Raw genomic sequence first — 27,333 nt, forward strand, 5'->3', positions numbered from 1 at the left:
TCCAAGTTTTAGGGGAGATGCTGTTGAAATTTTATTATGAAATTTAATACTCTGTTTAAAATGTTATTTAGAAAAAGATTGGATTTAAGAGATTCTATTATTTGATTCTTGATTTATTAAGAAATAGGTATGTTTTGAGTTTAATCTATTTAAGAAAAGTATATGTTATACGGTTGATTTAAATAAGAAAAAACCTATGTTTTGGAGTTTGATTAAAGAAGTACCTTTGGAGGAGTGTTAGTGGATTTAAAAGAAATTGAACTTTGATTGATTAATTTCGTTTTGCGATGTTTTGAGGAAAAGTTTTAAAGTATTCTTTAAATTTTGATTTAGCAAAAACTAAAGAAATTCCGAGTCTTTGGGGAATGTTTCAGATTTAAAAATGAAACTGAAATTGGTTTTGGGTTTAAATTTGGTTTTGAAATTTTTTTGGAACTTTTGACTTACATGCTTTGGTTTTGATTTAAACTCCATTGATTCAAATTAAGCAACTATGATTTCGAGGATTTTAAAGAATTTAAGAAATGAGATAGGTTATTCTTCCCTAATAACTTTAGGTTCAAAGTACTTCAGTGACTATTTTAAAAATGAAATGATTTTTGAGGTTGGTTTGGGAAAATTTGATTGAGTGGAAATGAATGTTATAAAAGAGAAATGATTTTGGTTTCAAAGTAAAGTGATTTGAGAAAAAAGTGAATTGTTGAGAAAGTGCGGAAGGAAATGAGTGTTATAAAGTAAAGTGATTTGAGGAAAAAGTGATATAATGACATGAATGGTGATTTGACTTAATGTGAATTGTTGAGGAAGTGCTGAAATGATGATGAATGAATGATATGAAATTATTACTTGGCTTACGCACTTTCAGTTATCTGAGATATGAGTTTTCCAAGGTAGATGCAGTGGCTAGCCACCACTTGCTCTAGGTTGAGGCCCGATACTTTGTTGACCCTACGTCGCAAGATGTGGCCCAGCACTTTAGCTCCCCGAAAATTCTCCCAATGAGCTGAATTTATTTATGATTGAGAAAAAGCTATGCATAGACTCTTGGGGATGCGTGCACGTGGATTGTCAAGGGTTTAGCAGCCGGACATATCGGGTAGGATTTATAACCGACAGATGAGACTCATCAGCTATAAGGCAAGCATTCATCATATACATCTATGTGACATTGTTTTTTTGTGCATATTGTAACTAGTTTGCCTATGTGAATAATTCTGTTTAACTGCTACCTAATATACTTGATGTAGCTGCTTTGATTGTTTTTGAATCCTCATTACTTGTGTTTGTGACTGCAATGGGTTGGATTGGGTGATTTGGATATTGATTGAGTTTGTTTGGGCCTGAGGCCGTGAATGATTATGTGATGGGACAAAGGCCGTGTTTTTCTTTGTGTTTATGTTTTAGTAAAGTATAAAAAATCAAACTGGTTCAATATATACTTAATGAACCTATGCTTGGAACAAGTTGGTCATTCATACTGTTTAGGAAGACTTTTAAGATTTTACAAGAAAAGAAAAGGTTTTGGATTTTGAAGAATTAATTGATTTCTCTTTTAAAAAGGATTTTGGATTTTTGAATGTGAACCTTTGGTTATTGAAAAGATACATAAGGTGAGCAACGATCATTGTACCTTGAAAATAGTTTTATTTTACATATTTTATTATAGCAATTTCTCTAACCCTTTAGTGAGAACCAATGAGGACGATGTTCTCACTCTCCTCAGGTTCCTTTTCAGGATATGGATGACGAAGTTTGGAGGAATTTATTTCTTTTCTGTTTATATGATGTATTGTGTTATTTTAGTTATTTTTCCCTCGCCCTTATCTTTACAATTTTTGTAAGAGGGATATAAATTTTGATATGCAAGGCTTGTAAATTAATACTATGTATATATGTATACAATTTGTAAGTATTATATCTGGCTAGTATGCACGTATTTATGTTTTAAAGCTAAAAAGTCTTTTTGAAAGATTGATGAGCGGATATTTTATACGCTTTTTGGTAGTGTTTTCATATAGTTTTTAGCATGTTTCATTCACTTTTTGTTATGTTTTTATTAAGCTTTATTCAAAAATCACATTTCTGGACTTCACTATGAGTTTGTGTGTTTTTCTATAATTTTAGATATTTTCTGACTGAAATTGAGGGACCTGAGCAAAAATCTGATTCAGAGGCTGAGAAAGGACTGCATATGCTGTTGGATTCTGACCCTCCTGCACTCAAAGTAGATTTTCTGGAGCTACAGAAGCCCAATTGGCGCGTTCTCAACTGCGTTGGAAAGTAGACATCTTGGGCTTTCCATCAATATATAATAGTCTATACTTTGCCCAAGATTTGATGGCCCAAACTGGCATTAAACGCCAGCTGGAAACCCTTTTCTGGCGTAAAATGTCAGAACTCGCACCAAAACTGGAGTTAAACGCCCAAACTGGCACCCAAACTGGCGTTTAACTCCAAGGATGGCCTATGCATGTGAAAACTTCAAAGCTCAGCCCAAACACTCACCAAGTGGACCCCGGAAGTAGATTTCTGCACTATCTGCACTTAGTTACTCATTTTCTGTAAACTTAGGTTATTAGTTTAGTATAAAACTACTTTTAGAGATTCATTGAGTGACTTATGACATTTTTTTACATTTCATATTGTATCTTCTACGGCATGAGTCTCTAAACCCCATAGGTGGGGGTGAGGAGCTCTGTTGTGTTTCAATGGATTAATGCAATTACTATTATTTTCTATTCAATCACGCTTGATTCTATTCTAAGATACTCACTCTTACTTCAAAATAGAGAATATGATGATCCGTGACACTCATCATTATCCTCAACCTTATGAACGCGTGCCTGACAACCACTCCTTTTCTATATGAGCTCCACGTAGTCATTGGGCGACAGCTTGGGTGCGTATCTCTTGGGTCTCTGATCCACGGACCGAGTCCGTGAGATTAGAACCTACGTGGTAGGGGCTAGAACTAATTGGCAACACTCTTGAGATCCGGAAATTCTAAACCTTGTCTGTAGTATTTCGAGTATGATCTAGAAGGCGATGGCTATGACGAGCTTCAAACTCATGAATGTTGGGCGCAGTGACAGTGTGCAAAAGGATAGAGAGATCCTATTCCGACACAAGTGAGAGCTGACAGATGATTAGCTGTGCGGTAGCTGTGCCTGGTATTTTTCATCCGAGACGAGAAATCCGACAGTTGATTAGCCATGCAGAAACCGTACTTGGACCATTTTCACTGAGAGGATCATACAACCTACCATGGAAGGAAGCCATGCGTGTTTGGAGAAGAAGACAGTAGGAAAGTAGAGATTCAGACGACAGAGCATCTCCGAAACATCAACCTGTTCCTCATTACTGAATCACAAGTATCATTTATTTCATGTTATTTACTTTTCATAAACAAAATCATTTTTATCATTAATCTCCTGACTAAGATTTACAAGATAACCATAGCTTGATTCAAGCCGACAATCTCCGTGGGATCGACCCTTACTCACGTAAGGTATTACTTGGACGACCCAGTGCACTTGCTGGTTAGTTGTGCGGAGTTGTGAAAAGTGTGATCACAATTTCGTGCACCAAGTTTTTGGCGCCGTTGCCCAAAAATTGTTTGAGTTTGGACAACTGACGGTTCATCTTGTTGCTTATATTAGGAATAATTTATTTTTGTTGGTTTAGAGTTTTCTGTTTGAGTCTAGTTTCATATTTTAAGTTTGGTGTCCTTTGTGTTTTTGTTTTCTTAAAAATTTTTAAAATTTGTTCTTGGTGTTCATCTTAACATTCAAAGTTTTCTTGTTGTTTCTTTGTCTTGATCTAAAAATTCTAAGTTTGATGTCATTTTCCTGTTTTTTTCTTTCCTCATTAAATTAAAAAATATATCTTTTCCTTTATTTACTCATCATTTTCGAACTCATTAGGTTGACTTAGTCAACATTTTTAAAATTTGGTAGTTTCTTGTTAGTCAAGTCAAGATTTCAATTTTTAAAATTTATCTTTTTAAATCTTTTTCAAAATAAATTCTTTTTCAGTTTTTTTTATATTTTTCGAAAATCTTTTATAAAATTTTTCAAAATCCTTTTTCTTTTGAAATTTTTGAATTACTTGTCCCATTTTATTAGTTTGATTGAAAAATTTTAAGTTTGGTGTTTTCTTGTTAAGAAAGTTTCAATCTTTAAAATTTTAAATCATATCTTTTCCAAATCTTTTCTTTTCTTACAAGTATTAATTTTCAAGTATCTTTAATTTTAGGACATATCTTTTTCAAAACTTTCTAACCACTTTCTCTCTCCTCATTTTTTCAAAAATCCACACAAAAAATTTTCAAATCTTTTTAATTAATTAATTAGTTTAGTTTTCTAATTTCTTTTATTTCTTTTTTCCTTCTTAATTTTCGAAACTTATATTCAATTTTTTATTTATTTTTTTTCGGTTTTCAAAAAAAAAAGAGAATTGTTTATTTGCAATTCACATCATTTCCCTTTCTCGATCATGGACCTAAGTGGAAATAAACAGTCTAGAAGGACTCTGGGGTCATATGCTAACCCCATTACTACTTCATATATAAGTAGTATCTGTATAACATCCCTCAAAGCCAGCAATTTTGAGTTAAATCCTCAGCTCATTATCATGGTGCAGTAAAATTGCCAGTATTCCGGTCTTCCACAGGAAGAACCTACTGAGTTTCTGGCACAGTTCTTACAATTTGCTGACACAGTACGTGATAAAGAAGTGGATCAAGATGTCTAAAGATTATTGCTGTTTCCATTTGCTGTAAAAGAACAAGCTAAGAGGTGGTTAAACAACCAACCCAAGGCCAGCATAAGAACATGGAAACAGTTGTCAGACAAAATCCTGAATTAATATTCCCCCCCAAAAAGGATGACACAGCTAAGGCTGGACATCCAAGGCTTTAAACAAGAGGATCATGAATCTCTTTATAATGCCTAGGAGAGGTACAGAGGGATGCTAAGGAAATGCCCCTCTGAAATATTTTCAGAATGGGTGCAGCTAGACATCTTCTACTACAGACTTACAGAAAAGGCCTAGATGTATCTAGACTACTCAGCTGGTGGATCTATACACATGAGAAAGATAATTGAAGAGGCTCAAGAGCTCATTGATACAGTTGTTAGAAATCAGCATATGTACTTAAGTAGTAAGTCCTCCATGAAAGGAGAGGCTAAAGCAGTATCCACTGAACTTAGTCCTCTAGAACAAGTTGTTGAACTCAATCAGCAATTGCTTTTTATAACAAAATAGTTAGCAGAATTTAAGGAGATGCTACAAGACACTAAAAGTGCTAATAAGAATATGGAAGCACAATTGGATCAGACAAGACAACAATTATCTAAACAAATAACAGAAGAGTGCCAAGCTGTTCATTTAAAGAGTTGAAAGACATTGAATGTTTCAACTCAAGGCAGCAGGAAGCCAAGAAAGGAACATCTGACAGAGGATGACTAATTCACTGCCCAAAATCCCTCTAAGGACAATAAGAGCCCAGAGACGAATGATTCTGGCGTTCAAACGCCAAAAAAGGGTCAGAAGTCGGTGTTAAACGCCCATTCAGCAGCCCATTCTGGTGTTCAAACGCCAGAAAAGGGCAGCAACCTGGCGTTAAATGCCCATGCAGCCTTCAATTCTGGCATTCAAATGCCAATAGGGAATCAGACTCCTGCAAGTGCTGATAACAACACCCCTAGGCAGGCTTCTCCAACCATTTCTGTAGGAAATAAACCTGCGGCAACTAAGGTTGAAGACTATAAAGCCAAGATGCCTTATCCTCAGAAACTCCACCATGCTGAACAGGATAAATAATTTGCCCGTTTTGCAGACTGTCTCAGGACTCTTGAAATAAAGATTCCGTTTGCAGAGGCACTTGAGCATATACCCTCTTATGCTAAGTTCATGAAAGAGATCTTAAGTCATAAGAAGGATTGAAGAGAAATTGAAAAAGTTTTCCTCACTAAAGAATGCAGTGCAGCCATTCTGAAAAGCTTACCAGAGAAGATTAAAGATCCCGAAAGCTTTATGATACCATGCACATTAGAGGATGCTTGTACCAAGACAGCTCTATGTGATCTTGGGGAAAGTATCAACCTGATACCTGCATCCACTATCAGAAATCTTGGTTTCACTGAAGAAGTCAAACCAACCCGGATATGCCTCCAACTTGCTAATAGCTCCACTAAAATTCCATCTGGCGTAATTGAGGACATGATTGTCAAGATTGGGCCATTTGCCTTTCCAACTGACTTTGTGGTGCTAAAAATGGAGGAGGACAAGAGTGCAACTCTCATTCTAGAAAGACCTTTCCTAGCAACTGGACAAACCCTCGTTGATGTCCAAAAAGGGGAGGTGACCCTGAGAGTCAATAAGGATGAGTTTAAGTTGAATGCTGTCAAAGCTATGCAGCATCCAGACACCCCCAAACGACTACATGAGCGTTGATATTATTGACTCTCTGGTGGAAGAGGTTAATATGACTGAGAGTCTCGAATAAGAGCTAGAGGACATTTTTAAAGATGTTCAGCCTGATCTGGAGGAACCAGAGAAAACAAAAGAACCTCTGAAAACTTCTTAGAAAGAGAAGAAGCCTCCTAAACCTGAGCTCAAACCACTACCACCATCCCTGAAATATGCATTTTTGGGAGAGGATGACACTTTTCTCATGATCATAAGCTCTGCTTTAGAGCCATAGGAAGAGAAAGCACTAATTCAGGTGCTAAAGACACACAAGACAGCTCTTGGGTGGTCCATAAGTGATCTTAAGGGTATTAGCCCAGCCAGATGCATGCACAAGATCCTGTTGGAGGATGATGCTAAGCCAGTGGTTCAACCACAGAGGCGGCTAAATCCAGCCATGAAGGAGGTGGTGCAGAAAGAGGTCACTAAATTACTAGAGGCTATGATTATTTATCTTATTTCTGATAGCCCCTGGGTGAGTCCTGTCCAAGTTGTTCTCAAGAAGGGAGGAATGACAGTGGTTCATTATGAAAAGAATGAGCTGGCTCCTACAAGAACAGTTGCAGGGTGGCGTATGTGTATTGACTACAAAAGGCTCAATATAGCCACCAGAAAGGATCATTTTCCTTTACCATTCATAGACCAGATGCTAGAAAGACTAGCAGGTCATGACTACTACTGCTTTTTGGATGGCTATTCAGGTTACAACCAAATTGTAGTAGATCTTCAAGACCAAGAGAAAACAACATTCACATGTCCATTTGGAGTATTTGCCTACAGAAGGATACCATTTGGTTTGTGCAATGCACCTGCAACCTTTCAGAGGTGCATGCTCTCCATCTTTTCTGATATGGTAGAGAAATTTCTAGAAGTCTTCATGGATGACTTCTCAGTGTTTGGAGACTCATTCAGCTCCTGTCTTGACCATCTAGCACTTGTTCTGAAAAGGTGCCAAGAGACTAACCTAGTTTTAAACTGGGAGAAATCTCACTTTATGGTGACTGAAGGAATTGTCCTTGGGCATAAAATTTTGAACAAGGGGATAGAAGTGGATCAAGCTAAAGTGGAGGTAATTGAAAAATTACCACCACCTGCCAATGTTAAGGCAATCAGAAGCTTTCTGGGGCATGCAGGATTCTATAAGAGGTTTATAAAGGATTTTTCAAAAATTACAAAACCCCTGAGCAATCTGCTAGCCGTTGATACACCATTTGTCTTTGACACAGAGTGTCTGTAGGCCTTTGAGACTCTGAAAGCCAAACTAGTCACAGCACCAGTCATTTCTGCACCAGACTGGACATTACCATTCGAACTAATGTGTGATGCCAGTGACCATGCCATTGGTGCAGTATTGGGATAGAGACATGACAAGCTTCTGCATATCATTTATTATGCTAGCTGTGTTTTAAATGACGCACAGAAGAATTACACAACCACAGAAAAGGAGTTGCTTGCAGTGGTTTATGCCATTGACAAGTTCAGATCTTGTTTAGTAGGATCAAAAGTGATTGTGTACACTGACCATGCTGCTCTAAAATATCTCGTCACAAAGCAGGATTTAAAACCCAGAGTCATAAGATGGGTGTTGCTTCTGCAAGAGTTTGATATAGAAATAAGAGACAGAAAAGGGACAGAGAACCAAGTAGCTGACCACCTGTCCTGGATAGAACCAGTAGCAGGAGCATCCCTCCCTCCTACTGAGATATCTGAAACCTTTCTGGATGAGAAATTGTTTGCCATTCAGGAAGCACCATGGTTTGCAGACATTGCAAACTATAAAGCTGTGAGATTTATACCCAAAGAGTACAGTAGGCAGTAAACAAAAAAATTGGTTTTTGATGCAAAGTACTACTTGTGGGATGAACCATATCTCTTTAAGAGGTGTACAGATGGAATAATCCGCAGAAGTGTGCCTAGAGAAGAGGCACAGAAGATCCTATGGCACTGCCATGGATCAGAATATGGAGGATATTTTGGAGGTGAGCGAACAGCCACAAGGGTTCTCCAATGTGGCTTCTACTGGCCTACTCTCTATAGAGACTCCCGAGAGTTTGTATGTAACTGTGACAGTTGCTAGAGAGCTGGTAATCTGCCTCACGGTTATGCCATGCCTCAGCAAGGGATCTTAGAGATTGAGTTATTTGATGTATGGGGTATTGACTTCATGGGACCTTTCCCACCATTATATTCAAACACTTATATTCTGGTGTCAGTAGACTATGTATCTAAATGGGTAGAGGCAATTACCACACCCACCAATGATACTAAGACAGTGTTGAAATTTCTTCAGAAGCATATCTTCAGCAGGTTTGGTGTCCCTAGAGTACTAATCAGTGATGGAGGCGCTCATTTCTGCAATAAACAGCCTGACTCTGCTTTGATTCGATATGGAATTAACCACAAAGTGGCAACTCCATATCATCCACAGACAAATGGGCAGGCTGAAGTCTCAAATAGAGAACTAAAACGAATTCTGGAACGGATTGTAAGTACCCGTAGAAGGGATTGGGCAAGAAGTCTGGATGATGCTCTGAGGGCATACAGAACCGCATTCAAGACTCCTATAGGGACCTCTCCATACCAACTTGTGTATGGAAAAGCCTGTCATCTGCCAGTGGAACTAGAACACAAGGTCTACTGGGCGACCAGGTTCCTAAACCTTGATGCTAAGATAGCTGGAGAAAAGAGATTACTCCAGTTGAATGAGCTAGAGTTCAGACTCAATGCTTTCGAAAATGCTAAAATTTACAAGGAGAAAGCAAAAAGGTTGCATGACAGAAAGCTGTCATCTAGAGTCTTTGAGCCAGGGCAAAAGGTTCTACTATTTAACTCTAGGCTCAGATTGGTCCCTGGAAAACTGAAATCCCGGTGGAAGGGACCATATGTGATTACAAGTGTTTCACCATATGGATATGTCGAGCTTCAGGATATTGACTCTAACAAAAAGTTCATTGTTAATGGGTAGAGAGTCAAACATTATCTTGAAGGCAATGTTGAGCAATAATGCTCAAAACTGAGACTAGATTAAAGCTCAGTAAAGTCCAGCTAAAGACAGTAAAGAAGCGCTTGCTGGGAGGCAACCCAGCCATTAGCAGAAATTAGATGTTTTGAGTTTGTTTAATTTTGTTATTTATGTTTGATAATACATTTCAGCAAATAATTTAGAAAAATAAAGGTTCAGAACATAAAGCAGAGGAATCACAGAGAAAAGGAGCTCACTAGCATTAAAACACCAGTAAAGAGGCATTTTGGGCATTAAACGCCAGAATGGCTATCATTCTGGGCGTTTAACGCCAGTAAAGATACCATTCTGGGCGTTAAACGCCAGAATGGGCAGCATTCTGGGTGTTTAACGCCAGAAACGGCAGCATCCTGGGCGTTCAGAAAAATGCCCAGTTACAAAGGATTTCTGGCGTTTAACGCCAGCCAGGTACCTGGCTATGCGTTAAACGCCCAAATTGGCCACCAGATGGGCGTTAAACGCTAGAACAGCAGGGGGGAGGTAATTTTATTTTCAATTCAGTTTTTTTTTCAAATTTTCATGTTTTAATTCATAATTTTCTGCATAAACATGTTTCAAATATTCATCTTCCAATCTCCATTTTCAAAAAAAAAAATATTTTTAATCTTATTAATTCTTTTTCAGTTCTTTTCAATTCTTTTTCAACACATTTTTTAAAACTCATTTTTCTTTCCAATTTCTTTCCAAATCTTTTTCATTCTTCCATATTATCTTTTATTTCTTAATTGCATCAACAAAAAATTCAGATTTCACCTCCTCATATCTTTTTCAAATCTTTTAAATTTTAAAATCCTATCTTTTTCATATCATGTTTATCTTTTTTTCAATCATATCTTTCTATCTTTTCTTCTCTAAAAATTCGAACATACCCCCTCCCTTTTAAATATACATTCGGCCACCCTTCTTCACCCATTATTCGAATCTTTCTCTCCTTCTATTCCTCTTTTTTCTTTTCTTTTGCTTGAGGACAAGCAAACCTCTAAGTTTGGTGTGATTTTCTGTGATCAAGATCATGGCCCCTAAAGGAAAACAAACCACTCCAAGAGGCAAGAAAGAAAATAATCCAAAACCTTGGATACATGAGAGGTTCTTCACCAAAGAACATGCAGATCATTACTTCAAAATTGTGTGCCAGAGATTAGTGATCCCGGAAGTTAAGTTCAATCTGAAAGAAGATGAATACCCGGAGATCCAAGAGCATATTCGAAACAGGGGCTGGGAAATCCTGGCTAATCCTGAGATACATGTTGGAAGAAACATGATCCATGAATTCTATGCAAATCTGTGGATGACAGATAAGCAAAGAATGGAGGGGGACTGCCTTCCACACCTTTTGGACTGTGGTTAGAGGAAAGATTATTTACTTCCACCTTGATAAAGTGAGAGAAGTCCTCAAACTTTCTCAACTACAAGATGATCTAGAAACCTTTAATAGGAGAATGGCTAAAGATAAAAAGCTAGATCAAGTTCTAGAGGACATATGCCTCCCTGGAACCAAGTGGATAACCAACTCAAAAGGTGTTCCAAACCAACTGAAGAGAGGGGATCTCAAACCAGTTGCTAGGGGCTGGCTGGATTTTATTGGGTGTTCTATACTTCCCACTAGTTACCGCTCTGAAGTCACTGTCAAAAGATCAGTGATGATTCACTGTATTATGCTGGGAAAAAAAGTGGAGGTTCATCAGCTGATTTCTTGTGAAATCTACATATTTGCAAACAAGGAATCCACTTAGGCCAAACTGGCTTACCCAAGCTTGATTAGTTTGTTATGCAAAGATGTAGGGGTACAGATAGGTGTGGATGAGTACATCCCAGTTGAACACCCAATCACCAAAAAAGTAATGGATGGACCTCAAGTTCAAGACAATCCCATCAAGAGGAGGGTACACGAGCTCCTTCCAGAAATTCCTCAATTTGACTATTGGGCCCGCTTAGAAGCATCTGTCACCAAGCTGCAAGAAGCTATGGATTAACTCAAAAAAGAGCAGCAGAATCAAAACAGCATGCTTTGTAAACTGCTCAAGGAACAAGAAAAGCAAGGGTATGAGCTACAGGAGCTAAAGCGCCAGAAGCTGTCTCTTGAAGAGCTAGCCGTCCCACAGATTGAGGGAGCACCTCTATCTCAAAATAAAGGTTGTTGAGTCCTAACTCTGTGATAACTTCTGTTGTTAGAGACCTATTTTAAGAGTTGTATGAGCATTAGTATTAGAGTTGCATGAGCATTAGTATTATTTTTTATCAGTTTGGGTATAATTTACTCTTCTTATCATCATCAAACATGAATAAAATAGTAGATTTTTTTTGAAGAGCAAGGGTGCAAACATTTCGAGTATATAATAAGAAAATCCAAATTATTTATATGCGGTGGCAATACTTTTTTTTGTTTTCTGAATGAATGCTTGAACAGTGCATATTTTTTATAGTGAAGTTTATGAATGTTAAAATTGTTGGCTCTTGAAAGAATAATGAAAAAAGAGAAATGTTATTGATAATCTGAAAAATCATAAAATTGATTCTTGAAGTAAGAAAAAGCAGTGAAAAACACAGCTTGCGGAAAAAAAAAAAGAAAAAGAAGCAAGCAGAAAAAGCGAGTAACCCTTTAAACTAAAAGCCAAGGGTAAAAAGGATCTAAGGCTTTGAGCATCAGTGGATAGGAGGGCCCAAAGGAATAAAATCATGGCCTAAGCGGCTAAATCAAGCTGTCCCTAACCATGTGCTTGTGTCACGAAGGTGCAAGTGAAAAGCTTGGGACTGAGTGGTTAAAGTTGTGATCAAAAGCAAAAGAGTGTGCTTAAGAACTCTGGGCACCTCTAACTGGGGACTCTAGCAAAGCTGAGTTACAATCTGAAAAGGTTCAACCAGTTATGTGTCTGTGGCATTTATGTATCCGGTGGTAATACTGGAAAAGAAGATGCTTAGGGTCACAACCAAGACTCATAAATAGTTGTGTTCAAGAATCAACATACTAAACTAGGAGAATCAATAACACTATCTGAATTCTGAGTTCCTATGGATGTCAATCATTCTGAACTTCAAAGGATAAAGTGTGATGCCAAAACTATTCAGAAGCAAAAAGATATAAGCCCCGCTCATCTAATTTGAATTTGAGCTTCATTAAAGACTCTAAGATTTTATTGCACCATAATCTTCTTTTTATCCTATTTTATTTGTCTAGTTGCTTGGGGACAAGCAACAGTTTAAGTTTGGTGTTATGATGAGCGGATACTTTATACGCTTTTTGGTAGTGTTTTCATATAGTTTTTAGCATGTTTCAATCACTTTTTGTTATGTTTTTATTAAGCTTTATTCAAAAATCACATTTCTAGACTTCACTATGAGTTTGTGTGTTTGATGAGCAGATAATTTATACGCTTTTGGTATTGATTTTAGGTAGTTTTTAGTAGGATCTAGCTACTTTTATGGATGTTTTCATTAGTTTTTATGCTAAATTCATATTTCTGGAATTTACTATGAGTTTGTGTATTTTTTTGTGATTTCAGGTATTTTCTGGCTGAAATTGAGGGACCTGAGCAAAACTCTGATAAGAAGGCTGACAAAGGACTGCTGATGCTGTTGGATTCTGACCTCCCTACACTCGAAATATATTTTTTGGAGCTACAAAACTCCAAATGGCGCGCTCTCAACGGCGTTGGAAACTAGACATCCAGAGCTTTCCAGCAATATATAATAGTCCATACTTTATTCGAGATTAGATGACGTAAACTGGCGCTCAACGTCAGTTCCATGTTGCATTCTGGAGTCAAACGCCAGAAACACGTCACGAACCAGAGTTGAACGCCAAAAACACGTTACAACTTGGCGTTTGGTGCGCGAAATTGTGAACTATACTTTTTCACAACTCTCATAATCCCTGGTAATGGCTCCAAAAACTTGGTGCGCTCAATACCATGGCATTACACAACTTCGCACAACTAACCAGCAAGTGCACTGGGTCGTCCAAGTAATAAACCTTACGTGAGTAAGGGTCGATCCCACGGAGATTGTTAGTATTGAAGCAAGCTATGGTCATCTTGTAAATCTTAGTCAGGCAAACTCAAATGTATATGATGATGAACGAAAATAACATAAAAGATAAAGATAGTGATACTTATGTAATTCATTGGTAGGAACTTCAGATAAGCGCATGAAGATGCCTTCCCTTCCGTCTCTCTGCTTTCCTACTGTCTTCATCCAACCCTTCTTACTCCTTTCCATGGCAAGCTCGTGTAGGGTCTCACTGTTGTCAGCAGCTACCTCCCATCCGCGCAGTGAAAGCTAATGCACACACTCTGTCACAGTGCTGCCAATCACCGGTTTGGTTCCCTCCCCTACCGGAATAGAATAACTCTTTTGCGTCTGTCACTAACGCCCAGTAGGTTACAGGTTTGAAGCACGTCACAGTCATTCAATCATTGAATCCTACTCAGAACACCACAGACAAGGTTAGACCTTCCGGATTCTCTTGAATGCTGCCATCAGTTCTTGCCTATACCACGAAGACTCTGATCTCACGGAATGGCTGGCTCGTTTGTCAGGCGAGCACTCGGTTGTCAGGCGATCAACCATGCATCATGCAATCAGAAATCCAAGAGATATTCACTAAGCCTCAGATGCTTGTAGAACAAGAATGGTTGTCAGTCACCTTGTTCATGTTGAAGAACGAGTGATATCTTGGTAAAAGAACAAGTGGAATTGAATGGAAGAACAATAGTAATTGCATTAATACTCGAGGTACAGCAGAGCTCCACACCTTAATCTATGGTGTGTAGAAACTCCACCGTTGAAAATACATAAGCATAAGGTCTAGGCATGGCCGAATGGCCAGCCTCCCAATGATCTAAGAACAAAATGTCCAAAGATGATCTAGAGATCTAAAAGTGATCAAAAGATTTCTATACAATAGTAAAAGGTCCTACTTATAAGAAACTAGTAGCCTAGGGTGTACAGAAATGAGTAAATGACATAAAAATCCTCTTCCGGGCCCACTTGGTGTGTGCTTGGGCTGAGCAATGAAGCAATTTCGTGTAGAGACTCTTCTTGGAGTGAAACGCCAGCTTTTAATCCAGTTTGGGCGTTTAACTCCCATTTAGGTGCCAGTTCCGGCGTTTAACGCTGGGATTTCTTGAGGTGACTTTGAACGCCGGTTTGGGCCATCAAATCTTGGGCAAAGTATGGACTATTATATATTGCTGGAAAGCCCAGGATGTCTACTTTCCAACGCCGTTGAGAGCGCGCCAATTGGGCTTCTGTAGCTCCAGAAAATCCACTGCGAGTGCAGGGAGGTCAGAATCCAACAGCATCTGCAGTCCTTTTGAGTCTCTGGATCAGATTTTTGCTCAGGTCCCTCAATTTCAGCCAGAAAATACCTGAAATCACAGAAAAACACACAAACTCATAGTAAAGTCCAGAAAAGTGAATTTTAATTAAAAACTAATAAAAATATACTAAAAACTAAACTAAAACTACTAAAAACATACTAAAAATAATGCCAAAAAGCATACAAATTATCCGCTCATCACAACACCAAACTTAAATTGTTGCTTGTCCCCAAGCAACTGAAAATCAAATAAGATAAAAAGAAGAGAATATGCAATGAACTCCAAAAACATCTATGAAGATCAGTATTAATTAGATGAGCGGGGCTTTTAACTTTTTGCCTCTGAACAGTTTTGGCATCTCACTCTATCCTTTGAAATCCAGAATGGTTGGCTTCTTTAGGAACTTAGAATCCAGATAGTGTTAATGATTCTCTTAGTAAAGTATGATGATTCTTGAACATAGCTATTTATTGAGTCTTGGCTGTGGCCCAAAGCACTCTGTCTTCCAGTATTACCACCGGATACATACATGCCACAGACACATAATTGGGTGAACCTTTTCAGATTGTGACTCAGCTTTGCTAAAGTCCCCAATTAGAGGTGTCCAGGGTTCTTAAGCACACTCTTATTTGCCTTGGATCACAACTTTATTCTTTCTTTTTCTTTTTCTCTCTCTTTTTTTTTTTTTTGAAATGCTTTTTCTTGCTTCAAGAATCATTTTATTGATTTTTCAGATCCTCAGTAACATGTCTCCTTTTTCATCATTCTTTCAAGAGCCAACATTCATGAACCACAAATTCAAAAGACATATGCACTGTTTAAGCATACATTCAGAGAACAAAAATATTGCCACCACATCAAACTAATTAAACTATTATAAAATTCAGAATTCATGCAATTCTTTCCTTTTCAATTAAGCACATTTTTATTCAAGAAAGGTGATGGATTCATAGGACATTCATAACTTTAAGGCATAGACACTAAGACACTAATGATCACAAGACACAAACATGGATAACCATAAGCATAAAAAAAAAATCGAAAAACAGAAGAATAAAGAACAAGGAAATCAAGGAACGGGTCCACCTTAGTGATGGCGGCTCTTTCTTGCTCTTGAAGATCCTATGGAGTGCTTGAGCTCCTCAATGTCTCTTCCTTGTCTTTGTTGCTCCTCCCTCATGATTCTTTGATCTTCTCTAATTTCATGGAGGATGATGGAGTGTTCTTGATGCTCCACCCTTAGTTGTCCCATGTTGGAACTTAGTTCTCCTAGGGAGGTGTTTAGTTGCTCCCAATAGTTTTGTGGAGGAAAATTCATCCCTTGAGGAATCTCAGGGATCTCATGGTGAGAGGGTTCTCTTGTGTACTCCATCCTCTTCTTGGTGATGGGCTTGTCCTCATCAATGGGGGATGTCTCCCTCTATGTCAACTCCGACTGAATAACAGAGGTGACAAATGAGATGAGGAAAGGCTAACCTTGCCAAAGTGGAGGTCTTGTCTGCCACCTTATAGAGTTCTTGGGCTATAACCTCATGAACTTCTACTTCTTCTCCAATCATGATACTATGGATCATGATGGCCCGGTCTATGGTAACTTCGGACCGGTTGCTAGTGGGGATGATTGAGCGTTGTATGAACTCTAACCATCCTCTAGCCACGGGCTTGAGGTCATGCCTTCTCAATTGGACCGGCTTTCCTCTTGAATCTTGCCTCCATTGTGCGCCCTCTTCACATATGACTGTGAGGACTTGGTTCAACCTTTGATCAAAGTTGACCCTTCTAGTGTAAGGATGCTCATCTCCTTGCATCATAGGCAAGTTGAACGCCACCCTCACGCTCTCCGGACTAAAATCCAAGTATTTCCCCCGAACCATAGTGAGATAATTCTTTGGATTCGGGTTCACACTTTGGTCATGGTTCTTTGTGATCCATGCATTGGCATAGAACTCTTGAACCATCAAGATTCCGACTTGTTGAATGGGGTTGGTAAGAACTTCCCAACCTCTTCTTCGGATCTCATGGCGGATCTCCGGATATTCACCCTTTTTGAGTGAAAAGGGGACTTCGGGGATCACCTTCTTCAAGGCCACAACTTCATAGAAGTGGTCTTGATGCACCCTTGAGAGGAATCTATCCATCTCCCATGACTCGGAGGTGGAAGCTTTTGCCTTCCCTTTCCTCTTTTTAGAGGTTTCTCCGGCCTTGGATGCCATAATGGTTATGGAAAAACGAAAAAGCAACGCTTTTACCACACCAAACTTAAAATGTTTGCTCGTCCTCGAGCAAAAGAAGAAAGAAGAGAGTAGAAGAAGAAGAAATGAGGAAGAAGGGAGATGGTAGTGTGTTCGGCCAAGAAGGGTAAGAAAGGGTGTTTAGGTTGTGTGAAAATGAAGAGTTGAAGAAGGGTATTTATAGGAGAGAGGGGGGTAAAGGTTCGGCCATGAGGGGTGGGTTTTGGGAGGGAAAGTGGTTTGAATTTGAAGGGTGAGGTTGGTGGGGATTTATGAAGGATGGATGTGAGTGGTGAAGAGAAAGATGGGATTTGATAGGTGAAGGGTTTTTGGGGAAGAGGTATTGAGGTGATTGGAGAATGGGGGAAGAAGAGAGAGAGTGATGGTAGGGTCCTGTGGGGTCCACAGATTCTGTGGTGTCAAGGAAAAGTCATCCCTGCACCAAATGTTGCTCAAAATCACGTTTTGAGCCATTTCTGGCGTTAAACGCCGGGCTGGTGCCCATTGCTGGCGTTTAACGCCAGGTTCTTGCCCTTTACTGGCGTTTAACGCCAGTCTGGTGCCCCTTTCTGGCGTTAAACGCCCAGAATGGTGCCAGACTGGGCGTTAAACGCCCAACAGCTAGCATTACTGGCGTTTGAACGCCAGCTTCTTCTCCTCCAGGGTGTGCTGTTTTTCTTCCTGTTTTTCATTTTGTTTTTGCTTTTTTCATTGTTTTTGTGACTTCTTATGATCATCAACCTACAAAAAAGATAAAATAATAAAAGAAAATAGTTAACTATAAAACATTGGGTTGCCTCCCAACAAGCGCTTCTTTAATGTCATTAGCTTGACAGAGGACTCTCATGGAGCCTCAGAAATGCTCAGAACCGTGTTGAAACCTCCCAACACCAAACTTAGAGTTTGAATGTGGGGTTTCAACACCAAACTTAGAGTTTGGTTGTGGCCTCCCAACACCAAACTTAGAGTTTGACTGTGGGGGCTCTGTTTGGCTCTGTTTTGAGAGAAGCTCTTCATGCTTTCTCTCCATGATGACAGAGGGATATCCTTGGGCCTTAAACACCAAGGATTCTTCATTCACTTGAATGATCAACTCTCCTCTATCAACATCAATCACAGCCTTTGCTGTGGCTAGGAAGGGTCTGCCAAGGATGATGGATTCATCCATGCACTTCCCAGTCTCTAGGACTATGAAATCAGTAGGGATGTAATGGTCTTCAACTTTTACCAGAACATTCTCTACAAGTCCATGAGCTTGTTTTCTTGAATTGTCTGCCATCTCTAATGAGATTCTTGCAGCTTGCACCTCAAAGATCCCTAATTTCTCCATTACAGAGAGGGGCATGAGGTTTACACTTGACCCTAAGTCACACAAGGCCTTCTTGAAGGTCATGGTGCCTATGGTACAAGGTATAGAAAACTTCCCAGGATCCTGCCTCTTTTGAGGCAGTTTCTGCCTAGACAAGTCATCCAGTTCTTTGGTGAGCAAGGGAGATTCATCTTCCCAAGTCTCATTTCCAAATAACTTGTCATTTAGCTTCATGATTGCTCCAAGGTATTTAGCAACTTGCTCTTCAGTGACATACTCATCCTCTTCAGAGGAAGAATACTCATCAGAGCTCATGAAAGGCAGAAGTAATTCCAATGGAATCTCTATGGTCTCATTTTGAGCCTCAGATTCCCATTGTTCCTCATTGAGGAACTCAGAGGAGATTGGTACACGCCCACTGAGGTCTTCCTCAGTGGCGTCCTCCTCCTCTCTTTCCTCTCCATATTCGGCCATGTCTATGGCTTTGCACTCTCCTTTTGGATTTTCTTCTGTATTACTTGGGAGAGTGCTAGGAGGGAGTTCAGTAACTTTCTTGCTCAGCTGACCCACTTGTCCTTCCAAATTTCTGATGGAGGACCTTGTTTCATTCATGAAACTTTGAGTGGTCTTTATTAGATCAGAGACCATTGTTGCTAAGTCAGAAGTATTCTGCTTAGAACTCTCTGTCTGTTGCTGAGAAGATGATGGAAAAGGCTTGCCATTGCTAAACCTGTTTCATCCACCATTATTGTTATTGAAACCTTGTTGAGGTCTCTCTTGATTTTTCCATGAGAGATTTGGGTGATTTCTCCATGAAGAATTGTAGGTATTTCCATAGGGTTCTCCTAGGTAATTCACCTCTTCCATGGAAGGGTTCTCAGGATCATAAGCTTCTTCCTCAGATGAAGCATCCTTAGTACTGTTTGGTGCATTTTGCATTCCAGACAGACTTTGAGAAATCAAATTGACTTGTTGAGTCAATATCTTGTTCTGAGCCAAAATGGCATTCAGAGTGTCAATCTCAAGAACTCCTTTCTTCTGACTAGTCCCATTGTTCACAGGATTCCTTTCAGAAGTGTACATGAATTGGTTATTTGCAACCATTTCAATCAATTCTTGAGCTTCTGCAGGCGTCTTCTTCAAATGAAGAGATCCTCCAGCAGAGCTATCCAAGGACATCTTAGATAGTTCAGAGAGACCATCATAGAAAATACCTATGATGCTCCATTCAGAAAGCATGTCTGAGGGACATCTTCTGATTAATTGTTTGTATCTTTCCCAAGCTTCATAGAGGGATTCTCCATCCTTCTGTCTGAAGGTTTGGACTTCCACTCTAAGCTTACTCCATCTTTGTGGTGGAAAGAACTTTGCCAAGAAGGCATTGACTAGCTTTTCCCAAGAGTCCAGGCTTTCTTTAGGTTGAGAGTCCAACCATATTCTAGCTCTGTCTCTTACAGCAAAAGGGAATAGCATCAGTCTATAGACCTCAGGGTCAACCCATTAGTCTTGACTGTGTCACAGATTTGCAAGAATTCAGCTAAGAACTGATGAGGATCTTCCATTGGAAGTCCATGGAACTTGCAATTCTGTTGCATTAGAGAAACTAATTGAGGCTTAAGCTCAAAGTTGTTTGCTCCAATGGCAGGGATAGAGATGCTTCTCCCATAGAAGTCGGGAGTAGGTGCAGTAAAGTCACCCAGCACCTTCCTTGCATTGTTGGCATTGTTGTTGTTTTCGGCTGCCATGGGTTCTTCTTCTTTGAAGAATTCGGTCAGGTCCTCTAAAGAGAGTTGTGCTTTGGCTTCTCTTAGCTTTCTCCTCAGGGTCCTCTCAGGTTCAGGGTCAGCTTCAACAAGAATGCCTTTGTCTCTGCTCCTGCTCATATGAAAGAGAAGAGAAAAAGAAAATGTGGAATCCTCTATGTCACAGTATAGAGATTCCTTGAAGTGTCAGAGGAAAAGAGAAATAGTAAGAAGAAGGAGAAGAAGAATTCGAACTTTAATTAGATAAGGTTCGAATTGTGCATTTAGAAGGAGTAGTACTCCATAAATAGAAGGATGTGAGAAGGAGGGAAGAAGATTTTCGAAAATTAATTAAAATATTTTGAAAACATTTTTGAAAAACATTAATTGATTTTCGAAAATCAAAGTGGAAAAGAAATCAAGTGATTTTTGAAAAAGATTTTGAAATTAGAAATCAAAAAGATTTGATTGAAAACTATTTTGAAAAAGATGTGATTAAAAACATTTGATTGAGAAGTTATGGTTTTAAAAAGATGTGATTGAGAAGATATGATTTGAAAACAATTTTAAAAGATATGGTTTGAAAACAATTTGAAAAGATATAATTTTAAGAATTAATGACTTGCCTAACAAGAAAAGATATGAATCAAACATAAAACCTTCCTTAACAGAAAAGGCAAAAAATGTTCAATCAAATCATTAATTGTTAGTAAGTATCTTTGAAAAAGGAAAGAAATTGATTTTGAAAACATTTGATTGAAAAGATATGATTTGAAAAAGATTTGATTTTGAAAAACTTTGAAAACTTGAAAAAAATTTAATTTGAAAACAAAATCTTCCCCTTAGCACCATCCTGGCGTTAAACGCCCAGAATGGTATCCATTCTGGCGTTTAACGCCCAAAATGCTACCTCTTTGGGCGTTAAACGCCCAACCAGGTACCCTGGCTGGCGTTTAAACGCCAGTCTGCCTTCTTCACTGGGCATTTTTGAATGCTCAGCTTTTTCTGTATAGTTCCTCTGTAGCATGTTCTGAATCTTCAATTCTTTGTATTATTGACTTGAAAAGACACAAATTAAAAATATTTTTGGATTTTTAATAATCAAAATGCAAAAGGGATTAATTAACAATGCATGCAAGACACCAAACTTAGCAGTTTGTATACTACTGACACTAACAATATGAGAATGCATATGAGACACAGAAAATACTTCAAGTCAATAGAATTCAAAGATCAAAACAAAGGAATATATGCATGGATTCGAAAAATATAACAAAAACATGCATTTGACACCAAACTTAAGATGAGACTCTAGACTCAAACAAGAAATATTTTTGGATTTTATGGTTTTGCAAATTTTTTTTTTGTATTTTTCGAAAATTAAGAGAAAAAAAATATCAAAATTTTTAATGAGAATTCCAGGAATCAGTGCAATGCTAGTCTAAGATTCCGGTCCAGGAATTAGACATGGCTTCACAGCCAGCCAAGCTTTCAAAGAAAGCTCCGGTCCAAAACACTAGACATGACCAAAGGTCAGCCAAGCCTTAGCAAATCACTGCTCCAAAAGCAAGATTGATACGAAATCAACAAGCTCTTGTGGTGATAAGTTGAAACCTCGGTCCAATCAGATTAGACATGGCTTCTCAGCCAGCCAGATTTCAACAAATCATCATGAAACTCTAGAATTCATCTTCAAGAATTTTGAAAAAAAATACCTAATCTAAGCAACAAGATGAACCTGTCAGTTGTCCAGCCTGAACAATCCCGGGCAATAACACCAAAAATTTGATGTTGCTGCCGGATCTTGGCACTGATGTTACCAAAGACTTGCTCAAAACTAGAACAATCCCCGGCAACGGCGCCAAAAACTTGGTGCGCGAAATTGTGAACTATACTTTTTCACAACTCTCATAATCCCTGGTAATGGCTCCAAAAACTTGGTGCGCTCAATACCATGGCATTACACAACTTCGCACAACTAACCAGCAAGTGCACTGGGTCGTCCAAGTAATAAACCTTACGTGAGTAAGGGTCGATCCCACGGAGATTGTTAGTATTGAAGCAAGCTATGGTCATCTTGTAAATCTTAGTCAGGCAAACTCAAATGTATATGATGATGAACGAAAATAACATAAAAGATAAAGATAGTGATACTTATGTAATTCATTGGTAGGAACTTCAGATAAGCGCATGAAGATGCCTTCCCTTCCGTCTCTCTGCTTTCCTACTGTCTTCATCCAACCCTTCTTACTCCTTTCCATGGCAAGCTCGTGTAGGGTCTCACTGTTGTCAGCAGCTACCTCCCATCCGCGCAGTGAAAGCTAATGCACACACTCTGTCACAGTGCTGCCAATCACCGGTTTGGTTCCCTCCCCTACCGGAATAGAATAACTCTTTTGCGTCTGTCACTAACGCCCAGTAGGTTACAGGTTTGAAGCACGTCACAGTCATTCAATCATTGAATCCTACTCAGAACACCACAGACAAGGTTAGACCTTCCGGATTCTCTTGAATGCTGCCATCAGTTCTTGCCTATACCACGAAGACTCTGATCTCACGGAATGGCTGGCTCGTTTGTCAGGCGAGCACTCGGTTGTCAGGCGATCAACCATGCATCATGCAATCAGAAATCCAAGAGATATTCACTAAGCCTCAGATGCTTGTAGAACAAGAATGGTTGTCAGTCACCTTGTTCATGTTGAAGAACGAGTGATATCTTGGTAAAAGAACAAGTGGAATTGAATGGAAGAACAATAGTAATTGCATTAATACTCGAGGTACAGCAGAGCTCCACACCTTAATCTATGGTGTGTAGAAACTCCACCGTTGAAAATACATAAGCATAAGGTCTAGGCATGGCCGAATGGCCAGCCTCCCAATGATCTAAGAACAAAATGTCCAAAGATGATCTAGAGATCTAAAAGTGATCAAAAGATTTCTATAGAATAGTAAAAGGTCCTACTTATAAGAAACTAGTAGCCTAGGGTGTACAGAAATGAGTAAATGACATAAAAATCCTCTTCCGGGCCCACTTGGTGTGTGCTTGGGCTGAGCAATGAAGCAATTTCGTGTAGAGACTCTTCTTGGAGTTAAACGCCAGCTTTTAATCCAGTTTGGGCGTTTAACTCCCATTTAGGTGCCAGTTCCGGCGTTTAACGCTGGGATTTCTTGAGGTGACTTTGAACGCCGGTTTGGGCCATCAAATCTTGGGCAAAGTATGGACTATTATATATTGCTGGAAAGCCCAGGATGTCTACTTTCCAACGCCGTTGAGAGCGCGCCAATTAGGCTTCTGTAGCTCCAGAAACTCCACTTCGAGTGCAGGGAGGTCAGAATCCAACAGCATCTGCAGTCCTTTTGAGTCTCTGGATCAGATTTTTGCTCAGGTCCCTCAATTTCAGCCAGAAAATACCTGAAATCACAGAAAAACACACAAACTCATAGTAAAGTCCAGAAAAGTGAATTTTAATTAAAAACTAATAAAAATATACTAAAAACTAAACTAAAACTACTAAAAACATACTAAAAATAATGCCAAAAAGCATACAAATTATCCGCTCATCAGCGTTCAACTCCAAAAGAAGCCTCTGCACATGTAAAGTTCAAGCTCAGCCCAAGCACACAGCAAGTGGGCCCCGGAAGTGGATTTCTGCATCAATTACTTACTTCTATAAACCCTAGTAGCTAGTCTAGTATAAATAGGACATTTTACTATTGTATTATCTATCCTTGGTCTCAGTTTTATTCTATTATTCATCTAAGGAGACTATTGATCACATTTTGGGGGCTGGCCATTCGGCCATGCCTGGACCTTCATCACTTATGTATTTTCAACGTTGGAGTTTCTACACACCATAGATTAAGGGTGTGGAGCTCTGCTGTACCTTGAGTTTTAATGCAATTACTACTATTTTCTATTCAATTCAGTTTATTCCTGTTCTAAGATATTTGTTGCACTTCACCATGACGAATGTGATGATCCGTGAAACTCATCATCATTCTCACCTATGAATGCGTGACTGACAACCACTTCCGTTCTACCTTAGACCGAACGCATATCTCTTAGATTCCTTAATCAGAATCTTCGTGGTATAAGCTAGAATTGATGGCGGCATTCATGAGAGTCCGGAAAGTCTAAACCTTGTTTGTGGTATTCCGGAAAGCTTCAAACTCGCGATTGTTGGGCGTGATGACAAACACAAAAGAATCAATGGATTCTATTCCGACATGATCGAGAACCGACAGATGATTAGCCGTGCTGTGACAGAGCATTTGGACCTTTTTCACTGAGAGGATGGGATGTAGCCATTGACAATGGTGATGCCCTACATACAGCTTGCCATGGAAAGGAGTAAGAAGGATTAGATGAAGGTAGTAGGAAAGCATAGATTCAGAAGGAACACAGCATCTTCATACGCCTATCTAAAATTCCCATCAATGATTTACATAAGTATTTCTATCTTTATTTTCTATTTATTTATTATTATTATTTGAAAACTCTATAACCATATATTATCTGCCTAATTGAGAATTTCAAGATGACCATAGCTTGCTTCATACCAACAATCTCCGTGGGATCGACCCTTACTCACGTAAGGTTTATTACTTGGACGACCCAGTGCTGGTTAGTTGTGCGAAGTTGTGAAGAAAGTGCTGAGTTATAAACGCGCATACCAAGTTGAATGCCATTATTAGAGATCACAATTTCGTGCACTAAGTTTTTGGTGCCGTTGCCGGGGATTGTTCGAGTTTGGACAACTGACGGTTCATCTTGTTGCTCAGATTAGGTAATTTTCTTTTTGTTCTATTTTCAAAAAAAAAATTTTCAAAAATCTTTCAAAAAGAATTTTCCCTCTGTTTTCGAAAAATCCTTCAGAGTTTTTAAGAATGAATTCTAGAGTTTCAAAATGGTATGCTGAAGCTTGGCTGGCCATCAAGCTTTAGACTAACCTGGTATGATTCCTGGAATTTTGATTGAGGACTTTGAATTCATTACTTCCTTTTTCCTATTTGTTTTCGAAAAAAATAAAATAAAATACAAAAAAAATCATAAAATCAAAAAATATTTTGTAATTCTTGTTTGAGTCTTGTGTCATGTTTTAAGTTTGGTGTCAATTACATATTCATCTTGTTCTTGCATTTTTAAAAAATTCATGCATTCATAGTGTTCTTCATGATCTTCAAGTTGTTCTTGGTAAGTCTCCTTGTTTGATCTTTAATTTTTCTTGTTTTATGTCTTTTGTTGTTTTTCATGTGCATCTTTGCATTCATAGTGTCTAAGCATTAAAGATTTCTAAGTTTGGTGTCTTGCATGTTTTCTTTGCATAAAAAATTTTTCAAAAATATGTTCTTGATGTTCATCATGATCTTCAAAGTATTCTTGGTGTTCATCTTGACATTCATAGTGTTCTTGCATGCATTATGTGTTTTGATCCAAAATTTTCATGTTTTGGGTCATAATTGTGTTTTTCTCTCTCATCATTAAAAATTTAAAAATAAAAAAATATCTTTTCCTTTTTTCTCTCAAAATTTTGAAAATTTGAGTTGACTTAATCAAAAAATTTTTAAAATTAGTTATTTCTTGTAAGTCAAGTCAAATTTTTTATTTTTAAAAATCTTATCTTTTCATAACTTTTTCAAAAATTAAATCTTTTTCATTTTTCTTACTATTTTTTCGAAAATTTTTAATTTGAATTTTAAAATCTTTTTCTTATCTTTAATTCATAATTTTTGAAACTTTACTAACAATTAATGTGATTGATTCAAAGATTTGAAGTTTGTTACTTTCTTGTTAAGAAAGGTTCAATCTTTAAATTCTAGAATCATATCTTTTAGTTTCTTGTTAGTTAAGTAATTAATTTTAAATTTTAAAATTTAATTCTTTTTCAACTATATCTTTTTAATCATATCTTTTCAAATAATATCTTATAAAAAAAATTTTGATTTCAAAATATCTTTTCTAACTTCTTATCTTCTCAAAATTGATTTTCAAATCTTTTTCAACTAACTAATTGACTTTTTGTGTGTTTCTTATCTTTTTCAAAACCACCTAACTACTTTTCCCTCTCTAATTTTTGAAAGTTTCTCCTTCTTTTTTTTAAAAAATTCTTTTTTTAATTAATTAATTGTTTCAAATTTTAATTTTAATTTTATTTCTTCTCTTTATTTTTGAAAATCACTAACTCTTTTTTAAAATTTATTTTCGAATTTCTCCCTCTCTAATCTTATTCTATTTATTTATTTATTTACTAACACTTCTCTTCACCTCAAGAATTCGAGCCCTATCCTCACCCTTGTGTTTGGATTCTTCATTCTTTTTCAATTTTATTCCCTTTCTTCTTCTACTAACACAAAGAAATCTTTATACTGTGACATAGAAGATTCCTCTTTCTTTTCTGTTCTCTTCTTTCTCATATGAGCAGGAACAAGGAAAAAGGCATTCTTGTTGAAGCTGATCCTGAACCTGAAAGGACTCTGAAGAGGAAACTAAGAGAAGCTAAATTACAACAATCCAGAGACAACATTACTGAAATTTTTGAACAAGAAAAGGATATGGCAGCCGAACCCAACAACAATAATGCAAGGAGAATACTTGGTGATTATACTACACCTACTTCCAAGTTTGATGGACTTCCATCAGAAGATCCCCATCAGTTTTTAACTGAGTTCTTGCATATCTGTGAGACTGTTAAGACTAATGGAGTAAATCCTGAAGTCTACAGGCTCATGCTTTTCCCTTTTGCTGTAAGAAACAGAGCTAGAACATGGTTGGACTCACAACCTAAGGATAGCCTGGACTCTTGGGATAAGCTGGTCACGACCTTCTTGGTTAAATTCTTTCCTCCTCAAAAGCTGAGCAAGCTTAGAGTGGATGTTTAGACCTTCAAGCAAAAAGATGGTGAATCCCTCTATGAAGCTTGGGAAAGATACAAGTAGATGACCAAAAAGTGTCCTTCTGATATGTTTTCAGAGTAGACCATGATAGATATATTCTATTATGGTCTTTCTGAGCTCTCTAAGATGTCACTGGACCATTCTGCAAGTGGATCCATTCACCTAAAGAAAACGCCTGCAGAAGCTCAGGAACTTATTGAAATGGTTAAAAATAACCAATTCATGTACACTTCTGAGAGGAATTCCATGAATAATGGGACGCCTAAGAGGAAAGGAGTTCTTGAAATTGATGCTCTGAATGCCATATTGGCTCAAAACAAAATGTTGACTCAGCAAGTCAACATGA

The 27,333-nt window shown here is 38.1% G+C and overlaps 2 non-coding genes across 2 annotated transcripts; one reads left to right on the forward strand and one right to left on the reverse strand.

The window, feature by feature from the left end:
• The first annotated feature begins 19,584 nt into the window (after positions 1-19,584).
• On the forward strand, positions 19,585-19,692 carry LOC130951971 (small nucleolar RNA R71). The gene has a single exon (XR_009074173.1). It is a non-coding gene; the product is annotated as a small nucleolar RNA R71 (small nucleolar RNA).
• Positions 19,693-26,951: 7,259 nt separating this feature from the next.
• On the reverse strand, positions 26,952-27,058 carry LOC130954806 (small nucleolar RNA R71). The gene has a single exon (XR_009076425.1). It is a non-coding gene; the product is annotated as a small nucleolar RNA R71 (small nucleolar RNA).
• Positions 27,059-27,333: the final 275 nt, after the last annotated feature.

Source organism: Arachis stenosperma, chromosome 1 (assembly GCF_014773155.1).
Source record: "Arachis stenosperma cultivar V10309 chromosome 1, arast.V10309.gnm1.PFL2, whole genome shotgun sequence".
Taxonomy (NCBI): domain Eukaryota; kingdom Viridiplantae; phylum Streptophyta; class Magnoliopsida; order Fabales; family Fabaceae; genus Arachis; species Arachis stenosperma.